Source organism: Ambystoma mexicanum, chromosome 3q, assembly GCF_040938575.1.
Source record: "Ambystoma mexicanum isolate Mex_15411 chromosome 3q, UKY_AmexF1_1, whole genome shotgun sequence".
In the NCBI taxonomy this organism is placed as follows: domain Eukaryota; kingdom Metazoa; phylum Chordata; class Amphibia; order Caudata; family Ambystomatidae; genus Ambystoma; species Ambystoma mexicanum.
Window position 1 is genome coordinate 573342420 of NC_090926.1, and position 13238 is coordinate 573355657.

At 44.7% G+C, this 13238-nt stretch overlaps 1 protein-coding gene across 2 annotated transcripts in view; it reads right to left on the reverse strand.

Moving 5' to 3' along the window:
- Positions 1-13238, reverse strand: part of LOC138582748 (stress-70 protein, mitochondrial) — a 1916616-nt gene that overhangs the window by 1273836 nt on the left and 629542 nt on the right. The gene's annotated exons all lie outside the window — the stretch shown is intronic.

Genomic DNA, 13238 nt, shown 5'->3' on the forward strand with positions numbered 1-13238 from the left:
CATTGGTACGGTTGTGTGAGTCTGCATGTACCATGGAGTCCTCCCCGCACCTTGCCTGCTCTGGGCATAGCCCGCTTCAATGTAGCACCCTTGGGTTGATGTGGTCGGTTAGGATGTACTCCACGTGACCATAGGAGACCATTCCACCCTTGGTGTAAAATCGGGCCTTTGATGCTTGCTGGGGGGGCGCGCCTCCAGATGAGCCGCCATTTTGTCTGGCTGCGTGGCATTTTGTACTGTACTGCGCCACATGCTTGAGGCGTGTCGACTACTGTACTGGCCCTGGTCTCCGCCTGTTTGCTTGAGTGTGTAGGCTCGGACCTGTGATTTAAACCACTATTGACACGTACCTTGTATTGCTACGCAAAGAAAACAAACAGACTTTTCATACGGTGTTTGTGATGATACGCGTCCTTTGATGGCAGCAGAACATTAAGGAACTTTAAGATCCTAAGAATTACAAAGCTGTTGCTGTGTTAGCGCCTTAATTGAAGTTTGGGTGTGACTGCGGGCCTTAGTGCCTTGGAGCTCCCATGTGCCGATGCGCAAAATATAAAGAACAACAACTGCTTTGTTTAACTGTACTGTTTTTTGGTGTTGGGAGGTGACCGCGAGGCGAAGAGCCTTGGAGCCTTCACGACACCCTCAATAGTAATTGCACCTGGATCAAGGTGATTTTTGTTCTTTCCTAAAGGTACTATAGGAATAATGGTGACTGCGGGCCCTGTTGCCTTTGAACCCTGCAATACCTTGTTTACTGAGTGCTTTGAAAGTAATTACACTTTGTAAATAGGACTATGATCTACACGAATTGAGCCACGGGACGGCCATTATGTCCTTAGTGCACTAGACTTTTTGGGCCGATTGCACACAGAGAATACTGGATGCACAGTGGTTCGTGGTATCTAGGTGTATAAGAAAAGTGGGGTGACTGCGGGCTTTGAGCTTTTTAACCCCCCTAAAAGTACATAAACGTCCAGTTTGCCATTTTTTCAAAAATTGTTTTGTAAACCATTTTATTGAGTCACTTTGTCTTGGCTGTGCGCCAATGAGTCTTTGAATCTAATATACAAGTTGACTTGCATCAATAGATGAAACACATCATTTAGTGACTGAGGTGCTTTGTATAAAGTGGGTGCGTGTGGTGTTAACAAACAGCACTGTGGAAATTATTGCTGGCCTGTTGTTTTTTTTCCCCTTCACTTGAGGTATAATTCGAGGGTGGTGTGCTTTACTGCTTCATCAAATATGGAAACAAGCCTTAGAAATGGCAAACGCCTTAAAGCAGCGGCTGAAAAAAAGAATAATGCTTTTTCAAAAAATCAAAATAGAGAGTGACAGTATCGGAAGTTAGGTCCTCAGAGGTACAGACAGAAGATGTGATAAAATAGCTTTCTTTCACTATACCTTCCATAATGCCTTTATTATCCAAATAACCATATAATGCCTCAGTCACACACATTGAAGAACAAGATGCATGTCACTCAACACATCTTTCTCCTATTTCTTCTAAAGACGATGTAAAGGTATTATATCTAAGTGACTTGAATGGCACAAACCAGAGTGCCCAAAACGAAATGATTAATGGCAACGATCACTTAGACGAGACGTCCTTACCAGTTGAAAATATAGGAAATGGTGAGATTGCAGATGTCTCGATGTTGGCGCCAGTGATCATGGCAGAATTAGATAGGCGTGTATGTTTAACGACAGGTCTCTCTACTCCTGTGTCTACACCAAGGAGACGAACAAGTTACTTCTTACCTTGTAACGTTCTTTCGATGGGATGTTCCTCCGACGTATTCCTTATCTATGATATTTGTATCGCCAGCTTGCTGGCCTCGGAAAATTTTTTCCCAGTAGAGGGCGCTGTGCGTCGACGTCCGTCGAGTAGGTGCTCCTCGAAGGCCACCGTATCGGCACCGACGTCATTATGCCTATAAATGGCCACGCGCAGCGTCCGTTGCTCAGTTCCGTTTTGTAGAGTAAAGTAGTTATTGTATGAATGGTTACTACCCTTGAAGGAGTGTAAGCTGCAACCACAAGGGAAATGTTACTGCGGGGATGGATGGGAGGGGCGATAAGGAATACGTCGGAGGAACATCCCATCGAAAGAACATTACAAGGTAAGAAGTAACTTGTTCTTCGAAGGGATTGTGTCCTCCAGCGTATTCCTCATCTATGATAGACTCCCATAGCAGTGGTATGTGATTGGAGGCGGGAGTAAGAGATGCCATATTACCCTTTAAGAATGAACAGAGTGTAATACAGCTTTGCCAAATCTAGTCTCTTGACTAGAGGAGGAATCCAGGCTATAAAATTTGGTAAAGGTATGTGCGGACGACCATGTGGCAGCCGCACATATGTCTCTAATTGGTACCCCTCTTTGAAGAGCTGAGGATGCTGCGATACCCCTGGTCGAATGAGCCCTTAGATTGTGAGGGGGCTCTTTCCCTGCCAGTTTGTATCATTGCAGAATGGCTAAAATAATCCATCTGGAGATGGTTTGTTTGGTTATTGGTAATCCTAACTTATGTCCTGCGTAACCTACAAAGAGTTGGTCTGCTTGTCTAATTTTAGCAAGTCTACTGATATAAAAACTCAAGGCTCGCTTAGGGTCCAGCCTGTGTAGTCTCTCTTCCTCTTTCCCCGGATGGGGAGGAGGATAGAATGAAGGTAGAGTAATCTTCTGAGTAATGTGAAATTCCGAAACTACCTTTGGGAGAAGGTTAGGCTTCACCTGTAGCACTACTTTGTCCTTGTGAAAAGTTGTATGAGGAAGTTTACAAGACAGGGCTTGTATCTCGCTAACCCTTCTAGCAGATGTTAATGCTACCAATAAAACAGTTTTGAGGGTGAGAAACTTCAATGAACAAGAGTGGAGTGGTTCAAAAGGAGCACCCTTTAGGAAGTTTAAAACTAGATTTAAGTCCCATAAGGGAACTTGGAATGGTCTTGGAGGGTAAACATTAGTTAGACCTTTCAGGTATTGTATTACCAATGGAATTTTGAAATACGATGGCTCCTCTGCAGTGCGCTTAAAGATCGATAGCGCTGCGAGATAGCCCTTAATAGTGCCAATTTGAAGGCCCGAATTTGCCAAATAAAGTAAGAAGGATAACACCGTTGGTGTACCACATGAAAAGGGTTCGATATTCTTTTCTCTGCACCAGCTGCAAAATGTATTCCAACGGCAGCGGTATAGAGTCTTAGTTGCCGGTTTTCTGGCTGAAAGCAACATCTCCATGACGTCATCTGGAAGGTCCCAATCCTTGTACCTCAACCTTTCAGATACCAAGCGTGAAGGTTGAGGGTCTTGATGGCTGGATGGAGAACCTGACCTCCTTTCTGCGAGAGAAGATCCTCTCTGTACAGTAGACGCATTGGAGGACAGATGGACATGACCAGAAGGTCCGGGTACCACGTTCTCCTGGCCCAATCCGGGGCAATTAGGATCATGGTCTTCCGAAACCTTCTCAACCTCCTGATCATTTGAGGAATGACAGGGACCGGAGGAAACGCGTACAGAAGTGGGAACTCCCAGTCCACTACGAACGCGTCTCTTAGAGCTCCTCTCGGGGGAAATTCCCTTGAGCAAAATCTGTCGCACTTCCTGTTGATACTGGTGGCGAACAGATCCACTTGAGCGGTTCCCCAAAGGGCAAAGATCTCTTGAAGGACTTCCTGAGCTATCTCCCATTCGTGGGAGACTGTGTTCTGCCTGCTCAGACCATCCGCTGTCAAGTTCTTCTCTCCGGCTAGGTGAATTGCCGATAGAGAGATTCCTTCCTGAATTGCCCAAAACCAGAGCTGAATCGCCTCTCTGCACAGTGGCAGTGACCCTACGCCTCCTCTTTTGTTGAGGTAGTGCATGGCCACTGTATTGTCCGTCATTATCAGGACGTTTCTCCCCCGTACAGATGGCAGAAAAGCCTTCAGTGCCAGTCTGATGGCTCTCAGCTCCAACAGGTTGATGTGTAGTCTGGACTCCGATGGAGACCAACGACCGCTGATGGTCAAGCCGTTGGCATGGGCTCCCCACCCCATGAGTGAGGCATCTGTGACTACTGTTATCTCCGGCCATGGTTGCCAAAACAGTTCTCCTTTCAAGATGTTCTCTGGAGAGGCCCACCATTGAAGGTCGTGGGCTACCTTGTCCGGAATCCGGAGGAGATCTGTCATCCTCCCTGAGAATTGTGACCACTGAGTCCTCAGTGCCCACTGAAGGGATCTCATTTTCAGGCGAGCCTCTGGCACAAGGAATATGCAGGATGCCATGAGGCCTAGCAACCTCAAAAAGTCGTAGGCTGGGAGATGTTGCGCATTTTGAAACCTGGTGACCATCTGCAGAATATCTTGAGCCCTCACCTCTGGTGGCGAGGCTTTTCCCAGGGACGTGTCCAGGACTGCTCCAATGAACTGGAGTCTCTGTGATGGTATCATCTGTGACTTCTTTAAATTGAGGGAGAAGCCCAGCCTGTGAAGGAAGTGGCAGACATAATCTAGTTGGATCCGAGCTTGTTCCGAAGAAACTGCTCTGATCAACCAATCGTCCAGGTAGGGGTAGACTTGAATCCCTTCCCTCCTTAGGCTTGCAGCCACAACCGACATTAGCTTGGTGAAGACCCTCGGGCGGAGGTCAGCCCAAATGGCAGAACTCGAAATTGATAATGAGAGTTGCCAATTGCGAACCTCAGGTACTTCCTGTGCTTGGGATGGATAGGCACATGGAAATAAGCATCCTGAAGGTCCAGAGATACCAACCAGTCCTGAAGCTGGAGGGCCTGAAGGATCTGAGAGAGAGTTACCATCTTGAACTTGTTCTTCCTGAGGAACTTGTTCAATTCTCGTAAGTCCAGGATGGGTCTCAGTCCTCCGTCTTTCTTTGGTATGAGAAAGTAGGGGGAGTACCAGCCCTTGTTCCTGTCCGCTACAGGTACCGGTTCTATGGCACCTTTCTCTAGCAGGTCTACAACTTCCTGCAAGAGGAGCGGATCTGGCACTTTCAGAGAGCTGTTACCCGGTGGATGTCTCTGAGGGATGCGTAGAAAAGGCAGGCAGTAACCTTGGGCAACTGTCTCCAATGCCCAAGCATCTGACGTAATAGCCTGCCATTCCGTCAGATGGTGAGTTAACCTGCCCCCTACAGGTGTCTTGTGATGGGAGACCTCAGAGTGGTTTGGGAGCGGCTGATGCAGTTGCCGAAGGTAAAGTGGCTCCTGCTCCTGCTGATGCGGCTTTCTTTCCTTTACCCCGTCCACCACGGGTAAATTTTCCTTGGCCTCTTTGAGTCGGCCGTCCTCTGCCTCTTCCATCTGAGGAATAATAGCGAAAGGACCTTCCTCTCCAAGAGGATCCTGAGGGACTAAAATTAGTTTGTCGGATTGCAGCTCCTAGTGACTTAGCTGCTGCTTTAGATGTTTGTAGTTTTTCCAAACTGTCATCCGCCTTTTTACCAAATAGGGAAGAACCGTCAAAGGGCATATTTAAAAGTCTGGCCTGTACGTCAGAAGCAAAGCCGGACTTTCTCAACCACGCATGCCTGCGGATTGTGGTACTTGCCGCCATGGTCCTGCTGATACTGTCAGCAGAATCAATGCCAGTTTGAAGGGACTCACACATTGCATCTTTACCATCTCTGATGATATTTAAAAATGCGTCCCTTTCTTCTCCTTCCGGTATGCAGTCAGCCGCCGATGAAGCACACTCCCAAAGAGTGTGGCTGCACCTAGCGAGCGTAGAAGTTGCATTAATAGATTTTAAAGCCATGCTACAGGCTGAGAAGACTTTCTTAGCCATGGCATCATATGTTTTATCATCCCTATCCTGAGGAGCAGTGGGGTAAGCAGAAGTACTGCCTGATGAAGTTGCAGCGTGGACCACAAGACCCTCTGGAGTAGGGTGCTTAGATAGGTATTCAGGGTCAGCAGCAGATACCCTATATTTCGCTGACAACTTCTTGTTAACCGCAGGGACAACTTCAGGAGTTTCCCAGTTAGTTAAAATCTTTCTTTGTAAAGCAGAATGAAAGGGAACCACAGGATCCTCCTGTGGACCTTTATCCAGAATATCTGTGAGGTCATCCTGTTGAAGAACAGGTGAAGGCGCAGACCAACCCATGAACTCCATAATTCTTGACATTAGGGTTCTATAAGGGGTATCAGCATGTTCCCCTGGGTCTGGTTTGACAAATTCCACTTCTGGGGAAGTGTCTAGGCCACTTGCTTCCTGTAATGCATCCTGAAGGTCTTTCAACCTTCTTTCCTCAGAGGCAAAAGTCTCTGGTTCAGGTAATGTGGTCCTCTGCAGCCCAAAAGGCCTTTCTTGGTCAGAATCTTCCCTTTCTTCAAAAATTGAAGTTAAGGGGGGATGCTCTGGTCTGTGAAATGGTATAAAACCCATCTCTAAGGCAGAGGGAGCCATCATCAGAGGCCTTATAAAGGTCGATGTCGTCGACGCCGATGTAAAAATCCTCGAAGGCGCCGACAAAGGCGTCGAGAAAACTGGAAGAGGCCTCGAAGAACTCGAGAGGATTGGAATCCTGCTCGAGGATGTCGACGACGTTCTCGACGTCGTGTCGGAGGCTCTCGGTGTAACCGTTGGCTGTGGAGTAGCCGTGGGTCCTTTTATCGGCGTCGATGTTGGCGTCGACGCCGGCGTCGACTCGATCGACGGATGCGAAGAACCTTTCGATAACGGCATCGATGGCGCCGATCTATGCTTCGAAGGGGCTTTCGATGATGGCATCGAAGATGCTTTACTTCCCGATGGCTCATGGCGCTTTCGGGTCGACTCTTTCGCCGGGTGCTTCGACTCGCGGCGTTTAGATTTTTTGGGCTTTTCACCCGGGGTATCACCCTCAGCTGACTTCGAGGGGGACGAGGCCGCTTTCTCGAAGACGCTTAGCATCTTTTTTCTGAATTCCTCCCACTCAGCTTGAGAGCTGTGTTTTGTGGGGCAATTTACTCTTTCAGGGGAACTAGAAGACGACGATATAGGGGATCTTCTTCGTCTTTTTTTTCGAGTGTCTAGACCTCGACGAGTGGTGGGAGCCACTTCGAGACCTAGACCGAGAATGCTTTCGACGGTGAGGAGACGAATGTCTCGACTCTACCGCGGAAAATTTCGACAAAGTTAAAATTGACTTACCTCTCTCGAGCTTCCCCTTACGCTCCTTCAAGGCTTTCGCCCTCATGGATAGGCATTCCTCACACTCCGAACACTGGTGTTCGATTCCCAGACACCACAAACAGATCCTGTGAGGATCCGTCAACGACATTTTCTTCCCACAGTCTCGGCATTTTTTGAAAACCGGACCGAGGAGTCGTCGGGTCGGAGGAGGAAGCCATCGAGTACGAGTCGGTTTTCTCAAGGAAATATGAATATATATCGACTGATGAACTGAGCAACGGTATTCCGAGGCACACGAAGCGCGGAAAAACGGAACTGAGCAACGGACGCTGCGCGTGGCCATTTATAGGCATGATGACGTCGGCGTCGATACGGTGGCCGTCGAGGAGCTCCTACTCGACGGACGTCGACGCACAGCGCCCTCTACTCGGAAACATTTTTCCGAGGCCAGCAAGCTGGAGATACAAATATCATAGATAAGGAATACGTCGGAGGACACAATCCCTTCGAAAGAGGGATTTTGTACATTTGCATACGAATAAGGAAGGTGAGATATGTTGTAACACAGCACCTGAAGTTAAGTTTGTCTTGGGAAAGGCTGTATTGGCAGATGATGTTGTTCATCCACCTCCGTTCTCGGAGATTCCCAAAGAATGGCAAAACAATGCCTATGAAGAGTTTGATCCTTTGAGTATTGTCAACAATGGTAATACAGAAAATCCCTCTCGGCCATTAGGGAGTCGGAATATCTCTCAAAATCTTACTGACGAAACCATGCTTGACCTAAATGAACTAAATTGTCACACATTTCCTGTACTAACACGGATCTTGAACCTTTTGGATAAGGGACACGAATTCACAAATTTTCCAATAAGAGAAATGAAAGGTTCTTCAGCTGATATATTGGGGAAACTAAATAAAGTATAAGGGTTCATGCTGACATATGAAGGTATGGCATCCTTTCAAGCCAACTTCAATGCAAACAAGGCCTCTAACGCAGCAATACATCCCCCAGCTAAGATGTATGTTGGTATCATGGTAACACAAGCAACACAGACCAGGAGTCCAGACATTAAAAAACAGAATATTTGCATTCAGAATGAAAGAATGCGCAGAACTTCTGATATATATTATCCATCACAAGAGGAGATTGAAAAGATTGATCTCATTAAGCTAGCAAAAATACATCATGAGAGATTTAAGATTCTTGAAAATCTGGTGATTAATGAAATGATGGTAAATAAATTACCCACTGAAAGTTCCAAAAGTGAGCAAAAAAAAGATGTTATGGATGTCATAGCTCTTCTTACTCCAGACAGCCCCTCTGCACTTACTGAAATTATCGATCAACAGGAAAGAGTAAAGAAGGTGAAGGAGATAGTAGATTCACAAGCAAATGAACCTGAAAATAATGAGGGTTGGACATTTTTTATGTCTAAAAAAGGCAAAAAAACTACATCAAAGAGCAAAAAAACGTGAGGAGAAAATAAGAAAACGTATTGATAGTATATCTCCAAAAAAAACAGAAGTTAAGAAAAAGAGCCTAATTCAAAAAAAAGAAAAGAATAGCAAAGCAATATCGAAACAGAAGATGCAAGCAAATGAGCTTGACTTCAGTTAGTCAGATGCTGAATCTTATGTGCATCTGAAGTTGAAACTCAGGAGGAACAAACACAGATGGGTATCACAAAACCACAACATGAGACTAGCCCAGGCAAGGTACAAATGGTCGAGGATGATATATATGTAGCGAAAGGATCAATAAGGGGCATCAGAGATATTACAAAACGTAATCCCGCTACAAATAAGGCACAGAAAAACAATATGAAACAATCGAACTTAGCTGGGCTCTATCAGGTAACTAAGATAGATGGCTATAATGGATATCAAGATGAAGTAATCACACTTATAGGCCCCCAACCAAAAGTAGAACCAAAAAGTGCAGATACATGTCTGGAACATTCCAATGCCCAGGAGCAACCACTCAATGTTCCAGGCCAAATTGATACACCCAGTTCTATTGAAAATGGTGACAAAAGGGGGTATTCCCATAATTGTCAAAATAATTCACATAAAGAGGGACTGGAAAGTGACACACAGCAACAAGGCTATCAAGCTGGGCAGAATCGGAGCAATACGGGTGGTACAAAAGAGAACCATTCAGATGACCAAGATTCTAAGTTGTGTGAGGACATTTCGAAGGAAATGCAAATGGTTATCGGATGGAGTGGTGACCCACAAACACTTGGGAATGACCGAATCAATCGGTCGTACCTCTTGCAGTTGTTTCAAAAAATCTCTACCTTTTCCCAAGATTGGATCAAACCTTCCATTTATAATAATAATAGAATGGTATGTAAGGTGCAATCTTCTTTAAATGCAAAAATGTTATGGGAACAAAGTGAACATTTTGAGATGTTGGGTTATGAATTGTATGGTTTTGGAGACATTAATGAGGCGATTAAATTCATAGAATTTCAAAAGCAGCACACACCAGGTTCCTCAATCATAGGAGTGAACTTGAATGCTGATACGGTTATCACACAAAATGTACTTACCCAGCTTACTTCAGTAGTCAATGCTATTAAAGGATTGGCTGGTTTGGAAACTCTATTGAAAGATGTTGGGTCCTTACAAACTACGCAGAGCCAAACATAACTCTCTCTGATCTCGATAGTAAACTGGAATTGTTGTGGTTTTAATAATTTTCAGAAATGTGTTAATAACAATTTGTTACCACCCGATTCCATCGTTATCATGATACAGGAGACAATGGCTGTGAGTCCCATTAATATAGACGGTTTCACGTATTTAAGTCATCCTGCAAGGCGGGGAGAGTTTGGGCGTCCGTCAGGTGGACTATTAACGCTTATCAATAACACTTGTAAAATGGATGCTAATTTGATTTACTCCTCTATGCCTTACTAGCTATTGAAATAACAGTTAGTAACACCACCTTACTACTGGTTCATTTGTATTGCAAGCCGAGAGTTGGATTACATCGTAGCACAATTAATGAACTAGATGCCATTTTACAGAAGGAATTTTTGTGGAATGTAGACCATGAGGTAATTCTAGGTGGTGACTTTAATTCTATTCTTACAGACTCTGTTCCCCATAAGCTAACAGCAGCAAGTAAGGTATACATGGCTCGAGCTCTTGAACGTGGGTATTTCTGGTCGAAATTTCTTCATAACTGGAATATGCACATAATCCCACATGCCTCAGATCAGAAACAATGTACTTGGTTTAGAGGAAAATTATCTTTGTTGATCGACTCCATTTCTGTCTCAAAATGTTTGTTGAAAATATCTAAAGCCGCTGAGGTAAAGAATATGCGCTGCAGTGATCAAATGATGCTGAACTTAAAGTTGGAAGTATCACTGGTGTCTCACACGAAAATTACACATCTAACACTAATCGAAATTGACAAACATCCGAAGTCGATCAGATGGAACCCGAAATTATGCAGAGATTTTGCATACTTGGTGAACCGGGACATTTGGTGTAATGAAATCACTCCAGTTTTGTTCTGGAATAAACAAAAAAAATCCCGAAATTAAACACAAATGTGATAAAATGGCATCTTGCTGCTATAGTAAATGCCCAAAAAGATTGTGTAACTCCACGCTCCTGTAAATTCAGTGCCCAAATTGCGGATATTAAACGCAATTTTGACATTAGAAGGGTAAAGACAACAATTAAAGATTACATGGACCTTACACTTACAAAAAAAAAATACAATTACGAAGTAGACCTGACATTAAGGTGATTAAGAGTTTGCAACATCTAGCAGAAAACCCAAAAATGATTAGTCTTATTTGCAGGCACAGAATCAAGGATATTTGGGAGATATTATGTTCCCAGGGTAAAGCGAACAACCCAATTTTCCACTCAGCAATCACAGGTAAGAAGTGGACTGAGTATATCCTGGATAGATATGCGCTACCGTTGGGTTTCCATGCTGTCAATATTGCTGTTCTAGCCAAGATGATTCCCTGGAAATGTCCATGGACTTCATATGGGCCATTCAAAAATGATCATATTCAAAAGCCGCTGGGCCGGATAGTATCCCTCCATGCATCTTAAAAGCCGACCCCCATTTTTGGGCAAAAGTGTTAAAGTTTTCATTTGAGTCTATTTTTGAAACCAAGATTATTCCACAATCGTGGCTCACAGCTATAATTGTACCTATTCAAAAACAAATGGGCCCTTTGATGACCCTGGACATTTTCACCCGATATCCTTGATTGATGTGCCTTGCGTAGGTTTTTGCCACTCTTCTATTAAGGGGATTAGAGATCTGTGTTGCCAATAAGCAGCTGCTATCCAAATACCAGGTTGGATTTCTCAAAGCAATGGGAACAATACTGAATGCCACGATCCTTGCCCATTTGCTGGAAACCTCGCATACCTCTGACTCAGGTGCCATTTATATGGCATCTTTGGACCTCTCAGCTGCTTTTGACAGTGTAATAATGTAAAGGCTGTGGAACAAGCTACTTAGCAATGGGGTCCCAGGTCATATTGTGGGGCTTATAGCACTCTTACACTCCAACACGTCATATATGGTGTGGATCAAACAAGTTGGATCGACCACAGACTCAATTAATACAGCGATAGGGATTAAGCAGGGATGCCAATTGGCAGCTATATTGTTTAACCTTTATATATGTGATATTCATAAGATATGGGACGACTTGGTGGTTTATCCAGTGAAATTGGGCGATACCCAAATTAATTGGTTGGCATTCGCTGACTATATCATTCTATGTGATCGTACTCCGTGTGGGCTGCAGACCAAATTGAATGCGTTTTACGATTATGCAAAAAAAAACAATCTGGCCATTAACACAAAGAAATCAAATATAATGGTATTTGCAAACAGGAAAAAGATATGCAGATTCACATGGAAGATGAATGATGTGGTTATTCAGCTGGTGGAACAACTAGGTATTTGGGTTATAACCTATGCGATTCAAACTCATTGGTAATGTGGAGCAATACATTAAATCAGAAAGCAACTCCTCTCATATCGCAAATGAAAATCATTTATTATAGTTATGCAAAATTTTCCTTTAAACATATACTTGAGTTCTACACCATAAAGGTGGAAACTGTTTTGTTGTATGGTCTAGACTTATGTATTAAGGACTTAACAATGATACTCAATAGGCTGCAAGGAAAAATCTGGAAAGCTGTTTTGGGTTTACCCAAATCACTTCCAAATTCTATAATAATACATGTGTCATGGTTCTCCGGCAATGGAAGCTATGAGGAAGGTGGAGAAAATGGAAAAAGGACAAATCCCTTCGGTAACGCCATGCGCGTTCTAGTCTTCCCAGCCTTTGAAGACCCGGAAGTTGCTAACGCGCTTGCGTTGCAATTTACAGTGTTTCAGGAAGTTTTGCCAGCGCTCCGGTGTGTTTGCATTCCTCCCGCTTTCAGGTGGCTGTCCCTCCTCGTTCCCGCTGCTTACTCACCTGCTCCTTCCTTTCTCCTTTCCTTCCCGCTTACCTTTGTCCTCGCAGTACTCTTCGGGTGCTCGCTCCCTCCCCTCTACCCACCCCCCTCTCGCTCCTTGTTCGGAGTACTACTACCTCAGTCTTCGGTTCGTTATGCAAGGAGTTTCTGCTACCCAGTCTGTCCTTATTTCCTGCTGGAACCATTCCTGGATACCCTCCTTGGAGCCACTGCAACATCTCCTTCACAGCAGTGCATTCTGGTATCGGTAGTCCTCGTCCGGAAACATTTCCAAACTACCTGCCAGGGTTTTTCAGCAAGGCTTTTCCCTGGCCTGGGGTGGGCTGCCTGGGGTCCCCGCTGCCAGGCAAACAGCATTACTGGCAAAATGGCCTGCGGTGAAGCTCATACCCATTACTCCAAAAAGAAGGAAAGGACATACAAAAAGAAACCCAGCGATACCTGGGGACAGGGAAGAAAGGGGATCTCATTAGACGACTCCTTGGAAACCGACACAGATTATTCATCCGCCTTCCATACAGATTCAGTTGAGGAGGGGGTTGGTGAACCAGACATTATTGTACAAACTGAATCTGAGAACATGAACTTGGGTTGAACTCGTTGGCTTCTAAATTTTGGTGGCG